Consider the following 7,716-nt stretch of genomic DNA (forward strand, 5'->3'; position numbering starts at 1 on the left):
ATCTATTTGCAAGGTAGTTGGTATGTCTAATAAAATAATAAATGTGAAAGTGTTTTGTAAATTGTCATGCTCAATGGATGCTAGTTATTTCTGTTTATGAAGGGCTTTGTATTTCTGCTTGTTGGAAACACTTATTCAAAATAGGAAGCACTGATTGCTAAGCTATTTACAGCTGCCTTGTTCCCCCTGTCCTAAGCTCCTAAGGAAGATCTCTCTCTTTCTCTGCTGGATCTCTGAGCCAAATTCTTCACTGTGTTAATAACAAGCAAATAATACCCCAGAATACCCAGAATCTGGAACTGGGCCAGCTTCCTTCTAGATTTAGCTCATAGACAGCTATCTATTCACACTGCATTTCCCAAATCACAAGAAACCATGTAACACACTCACTATGCATGAAGTCACACATTCAGGCTCATGTGGACATACTTTTTCATATTCTTATAAATACACTTTGGCAGAAGCTATGTCATCTAGTCCTTGAATTGTAAATATAAAGACGAGATATTTAGGAGCAGAGGGAGCTGCTGTACCCACTAACAACTAGCAGACAGAATTATATAGGGCATGTATATGAGTCTTTGGTGACCCACCCGATCTATGAACTTGTTAAAATAGGAATCAGATTCAATATATTTAATTCAATTCAAAAAAGTACTTATTAAAATGCCTCTCCGCTGCTTAGTGCTATGGTGAATAGAAAGAAATATGGTACAGTTTCTTGCCCTAAAGGACCTTATAATCTCATTGGAGAGATAAGATATGCACTCAATCACTGGAGGACATCATGAGATGATACATGGTTGACTAAGAGCTGAAATGGGCCAGAGTACACGTGGAAGTCCTGGCAGAAGACGTAGGAGCTGAGCTGAGCTGAAAATGCTCTGTGGACTTGGAGAGACTCAGAGTAAAGTGAAGGAATGGAGAAGTGCCATTGTCAGACTGGTGGAGGCAGAAATGAACCCTGGATGCAGGAGGGATAACTAGGACTCCTGTCTGAACTTGGTAGATGGGACATCACCTTCAGAGAAGAGATGGTACAAAGAAATACCAGTAGTTGATGAAAAGTGAGTGGTCAGGTACAAGATAAAGGTAGAGAAATTGGGCCAATCTTGGGAAGGCTTTAAAAGAACTTGACATTTAACGTCTAATAAGCAAGAAACCACAAAGGTTTTTAAGAAAGCAGTGGTGTGATCAGATTTTTGTTAAAACAGTTACCCTGATGTCACCGTGGAGAGAATAGATGGGTAGCAGGGAGACCAAGCAGGAGGCCTTTGCCATTAAAATGACAAGAGCTTAAACTAAACTGGCTGTAAAGCAGGGACAGCACTGTTGCAAAATAGGTGCTCTTCATATCGTGGTTGTGTTCCAGACAAGTTCCCTTTAAATAGGTTACAGTGTGAGTGGTGCCCCTGGAGGTTTACAGCTTGTGACTCTGGAGAAGGTTTTAATAAAAGATATTTCTGGGATCAAATTGGCAAGGCTTTGTAACTAAGGAGATATTTGGGGTGAGGGAGAGGGTGTTAGGCCTTAAACTTCTGTTCTTCTGTATTTACATCCTCTCTTGGAGAACTCATTTATTCCTATGGCTGTAAGTATCATTACTATGCTAATGACTCAAATTATATGTATTTGGCTCAAATTTGATATATCTCTGAATTCCAGAATTGAATGCTCCTCTGCTTACCTACCCTCTCCATTTGGATTCCAAGTAGACATCTCAAATTTGATGTGTCCAAACCCAAACTCCTTATTTTCTCCCATTTCAAATTGCCATCTCCCACATGTTTCACATCTTAGTAAATGTCAACTTGATCTTTTCAGTTGTTCAAGATCAAAACTTTGGAGTCATCCTTGACTCCTATCATCCTCTTACATCTTACACCCAATGTATGAGCAAATACGACCAGATCTACCTTCAAAATACAATCAGAATCCCATTCTGACCCTTCTGACCACCTCCACTGATATCACCCTGCTCTAAAACATCTTTGTCTCTCAGCTAGATCATTATGACAGCCTCTGGATTGTCTCCCTGTTTCTGCACTGTCTGTTGTGCAATGGATTCTCAGAACAACAGTAGGAATAGTCTGTTTAAGACAAGTCAGATCACATCACTCCTCTGCCCCAAACCCTCCACTGACCCATCTCACTCCTAGTGCAGAGGCTTGCATGATCTGGCTCCTCAGCCCCTCTGACCTCTCCTCCTATCCCACAATTCCGGTTTGGCCACCCTTCCTTATTCCTCAGCCAGGCCAGGCACACTCCTACCTCAAGGCATTTGAGGTTACAGTTCCATCTTCATGAGAAGCTCTTCCTCCAAACACCCGCAAGACCAGCTCTGTCATGAGGTTTCCACTCCAATTTCAGCTCCCCAATGTCATTTCTCTGACTGTGAGTCCCCCCTTCCCACATTCTGTCATCCTAAGCCTTATTTTTAGAGTGCATATTGCTATCTAGCAGGCTGTATTTTCCTTTATGTATTTATGAATTAATGCATTTATTGGCACTTTCACTAGAACAAAAGCTTGTTTAATGTCACTAGCACTAAAGAAAAATGTGGGACTTGGATATATAGACTTATAGACATCAGAATGTAAGCAACATTGAGGCCATGGGAGTGGATGTCTTTAAGCAAGAGGGAGGGAGAAACCAATATTTGAAGGAAGAAAGTAAGGGAAGCTAATGGAAAAGGAGGCAGGAGGATTATGACAGTGGGAGGAAAATTGGTTATGCAGGATCAAACAGTGCAAAGTTTTGAAACACAAGATTTAGCCACCTTGTCAAATGTCATTAAGAGCCTAAGTAAGATAAAAGCTAACCACTGCACCTTGAGTCTGGATTTGGGGAAGATGTTGGTGACTTCAAGGAAATGCATTTCAGCTGAGCAGAGAAGGCAGCAGCCACGGTAGAGAGCCTTGAAAGAAGAATTAGAGATAAAGAAATCTGAATGGCAAATGTAGCCCTTCTCTTTCACAAACTTTGTGATGGGACAAAGGAAGAGAAGATGGATGCTGAGTGGAGACTAAGTCTGTGAGCAGACAGGGTATTTCTTGAAATCTCAGCAACCTCTAACTATGATCCGGAAGTTGGAAAAGAAAACTAGAAAGAGACCTTACATAGATAATCAACAATCGACATACAATGTCAACAAGAATCTCCCTGTACTCTCTAATTACCAGTTTATATTAAATGCCTGCACGAGGAACTAAACAGAAGTTTGGCATTTTATGTTATGATTAAAAATACTATATTAATAATAGTTGGACATCTTTAATCCATTCAACTAGAAATTACTTGTTTCCCTTAGAACAAAAATATTTCTAGGTATGGGAACAAAGCAAGGTGTTTTTATTTGTTCTAAGTATTTCTTATTTTCTTTAAAAAACACAGGCTCTGTGGATTTATTACTGATAAGTATCTTATAATGAAGTGTTAGCAAGGAATGCACTTGAAGTGTCTTCAGCAATTTAATTTTTAAGTGCATAATATAGTCAGAAAATTGACTCTAAAAACAAGCATGTACGTTTCCATCTCTATTCTCTCTTAGTGGTTTCTGGGCCATCTCTGTTCAGTTCACAGGCAAGAAATAATCTGGTAAATGATACATCCTCGAACTCTGTCTGGAGCTGGGAAAGCAGGCCCAAAGCTTTCCCTTCAATTTAATATGTCCGTATGGGCAAGAAAGGAAAGTGTGTTGTGAATTTTGAGGTATATGGTAACTTTATTTATTTCACAAGCATATATTAGGCATTTATTTTATGCCCTGAACAGTGCTAGGCACAACGGAGGGTACACAGGGAATTGAAAAGGTGTTAGCGTTTAAAGTGCGTTCAGTCCCATGGCAGCCATAGAATAGACACAAGGTAGTGGAAGGGTGAGGACATGGTTCATTGTATCTAATGGTGTGATGCTGTGGTGTGGCCAGCCCACATTGTGGTTACGGCAAAGCCAAAGCCGACAGAGATGGGCCCTGCCTGGCCAAGTCCTGTCTGGATTAGCAGATGAAGGGGGAAGGCTGCAGAGGAAAAGAGACGTGTATGTGTTCACTATATCTGAGGACAAAACTGAAAGTGGCCTGTCACAACTGTAGAGGAGACTTGTGGGGAGCAGGAGGGATAAGGTGGGCTGGTGGGGGACGGCCCTGATTGCCTAAGGGAGGAATGTGGATTTGATACAATGAGCACAAACAGGGCCCACTGCACATTTATAAATAGTTAAATCGACTATTGGCTGAAGAAGTGTTTCAGGAAAATTAATCTGATAGTTACACGTAAGGATAATGAGAGAAGAGATATTTTTAAAAGGGAAAAGAAAAGACAGCAATTATTGTAGTCCTGGCTTATGAGGTGAACTTGGACTTGGCTAATTCTAGATTTAAAGGTAAAAATAAGTGACACCACCAAATAAGAACTGACAGAAAACCATGAGAGCTAAGTCAGGGTTCAATGATAATTCTAAGTTTCCAAACCACGGTAAAAAAGAAACAAATGGAAACTCATTTTTAGTTAGCACATATCAAGTGCTAGGTACAGTGTTAGGTATTTCATGTTTTTATCATATTTTATCTTCAGAACAGCCTTGTAAGGAGAAAAAAATCAAGGTTTAGAGGTTTAGCTGTTTGGGCAAGATCACATATCCAGGCACTGGTGGAGGTGAGGTCCGAATATAAACCTTTCACCCCCAAGCCCGGGGCTCCTTCCCCTGTGTGGTGCTCCTGCTGGGCTCAGCGAAGCTCTAATTTGTGCTTTTCAGTTTCCCTACCTCTGTTCCTCTCCCTCTGCTTGGCACCTTCCCCATCCTCAGGGCAAATGCCATGCTGTTGCTCTCCGTGCAAGCCCTGGCTTCCTCTGCCTCCACTGACTGCTGCCCCCACCTCCTCTTTCTCTTCTCCCTTCCTTGTCTCTGCTAGAATCCTTTAAAGACTCTTCCAAACATCATCGACCCTGGGAAGCTTTTCCATTTCTGCCAAATGTGTGGGCCACCGTCTTTTGAACCACCGCTATCTTTCTCCACCTCCTTACTCTACTTATGTTGCAGTTACTTGTCTCATTCACAACATGACACTGCAGCTTCTTGAGAATAAAGGAAATTTCTCATCCGTCCAGTGACCTCCATAAATCCTTTCTAGTAGGAATTTGTTGGACAAGGAAAGAGAAGGTAAAAAAAGAGAGAAGAAGAGGCATAAGGCTTAAAGAAAAACAAAATATGCTGTGGCTACACAAGTTTAAGGAAGAGTGGAGTACGGTGGAAAATTACCCGGAACTTGGAAGCAAGAGAGCTGGGTTCTTTGAACAAGTCACCTCACCGATCTAGACTCAGTTCCTCCTCCACAATATGAGGGGTTTGCATACCTGGCAATCCCTAAAACCTTGTCCAGGTTTAATATTCTGTTTCTGGTATTTACAGGCAGAAAGTAGAAGTGCAGGCCTCGGATATGAAACTCAAATATTTTCACTTTTTAAAGCATCAGCTTGACTCTGATGGTCAACTTGAAGAAATCAGTTTGCCCTAAGCCCAGCGTCCACACAGCTCGGCTGACCCCCCAGGGTGGGATGCGTGCCAGTTCCCTTGGGCCCCTGGGACCTTGTAAATCACAGAGTTGATGCTCCTGTTCCCAGCGTGGGTAATGTGCTGTGGCTTATTTGCATATCAATTACACGCACTAGGAAGGCTGCTGATTGGAGCACACTTCGCCAAAATAGGATGATTTTTTTGAATGAAGCTGCCTTTCTTGTTGAACAGCTGCTGGTGGTATGCTCAGTCTTCAACCACCACAGGCAGAATGGCACCTACTCCCCTCCAGCTTGGAAAGTTGCTTTTCCAAGAGAGTCATCCGGGCATCTTTGCATGTCAAAAGCTCAGTTCAGCCATCACCAGGTGACCTTTCCCAAGCGGGGCAGCAAAGCCTCTCACAGCACCACAGTCCTGGAGGAAAAGCAGCGCCAGAGCCAGTGCTCAAGAGCAATGCCGGGGAGGGGCCTGCTGGTGCCGGGCCAGGCCTAGTGCCAGCTCAACCAAGTTTTCATTTTAACAGAAGTCACTGAGTTACTTAAGAAATAAATTGTACGTTCTTACCACACCCATCATTGCGCCAGACGCCAGCGACCCCAGGAGAAAGAGGGACAGTCCTGGCTGGCCCGTGAAGTCTGGTGAGCGCTGCGTCGGAGCTCTGCGATGCCGGCTGTCCTTGCTCCCCCTGCTGCTTGCGCCGCGATTGTTTGCTGCCCCCCGGCCTATTCCCGTGAACGCCCCTGGAGAGCAGAGCTCCTGTCTCGTCTTTCTATCACCTTATCCCCAAACAATAGCTGAACAGCTCAAGCGCTTTGAGAGCGAGGCTTGTGTCTTCTATTTCTTCTTCCTGGTCTCCCATATCACCCAGCAAAGTTCTTTATATCAAGTGTTCCACAAAGCACTATATATATGTATATATAGTTTTTAAAACAAAAATAACAGCGTGTCTTGCCCACACAGGGCTTTGTGTATTCCTGAGGCTAAGCCAGTTCTGTTGATTGCCCGTTATTGATTGGTAAACTTGAAGGAAAACAAAGAGATTCAAGAGGGCACTAAGAAATTACCTACTTAATAAGTACTATTGTGCGCCAGCCACTTTCCCAGGTTCCAATCCATCGAACTTAGAATTGTCTGGATTCCTCAGAAGTTCCTGGAAGGCCATGACCTTACATCGCTACTGAAGCCTCACCCAGGGCTAAGTTTCACAGAGGCCTGAAATCAGGACAGCACCATTCTTCCCAAGGGGCCCAGGTCCATCCTCCTGGTGATCCACGTCAAGGTGGGAGAACTGAGTGCCTACTGCATACACCCAGATTCTGGTGTGATATGCCAGCAACTCCACCTGCGGCTTTGGTCTGCTGAGACATAGAACAACTCCAAATGATAGCTACATTTTATTGAGCACTTATGATTTTTCAGAAACAGAGCTCTTAGAGTTGTTACAACTATTCTGTTATTATTCATTCAAGATGCATTTCATAAATATTTATTAAGTACTTATGATGTAATCTCAATAAATACATAGTAGTCCTCAGTGTGAGAACCTTGGGGAACAAAGATTTGGCACACTGAATAAGAAATACTAATAAGTGGGCCGGCCCCGTGGCTTAGCGGTTAAGGGTGCGCGCTCCGCTGCTGGCGACCTGGGTTCGGATCCCGGGTGCACACCGAGGCACCGCTTCTCTGGCCATGCTGAGGCCATGTCCCACATAAAGCAATTAGAAGGATGTGCAGCTATGACATACAACTATCTACTGGGGCTTTGGGGGAAAAATAAATAAATAAAATTATAAAAAAAAAAAGAAAGTGAGACTTTAAGTTGAACTCATCCAAAATAGATTTCCATGAGGTTTAAAAAAAAAAAGAAATACTAATAAGTAATAGTATTACAAAGCATCATGAGATTTATAATCTTATTTAATCCTTACAATACTTAGCAATAGGCATTGTTAACTATTATTTTCCTCTTTCATAGATAGATCAGGAAAATATGGCTTTAAAATGTTAAGTTACTTGTCCAAGGTAAAGGGACAACTGGTAGAGCCAGAAGAGGCTCTGGTTGTCTAAGCACATTGCCCCATGCTCTATATCACTATGTGTACTGCCTTCCAACCCACACTAGGGGCCTTCTTAGGTTCCAGCTAAAGGCCACTGATTGCTGATTTGACCCCAAACAGTGAACATCAGCCAGCTTCAGAGATC

The sequence above is a fragment of the Ceratotherium simum genome, chromosome 7 (assembly GCF_057802395.1).
Source record: "Ceratotherium simum simum isolate JZ-2026a chromosome 7, ASM5780239v1, whole genome shotgun sequence".
Taxonomy (NCBI): Eukaryota; Metazoa; Chordata; class Mammalia; order Perissodactyla; family Rhinocerotidae; genus Ceratotherium; species Ceratotherium simum.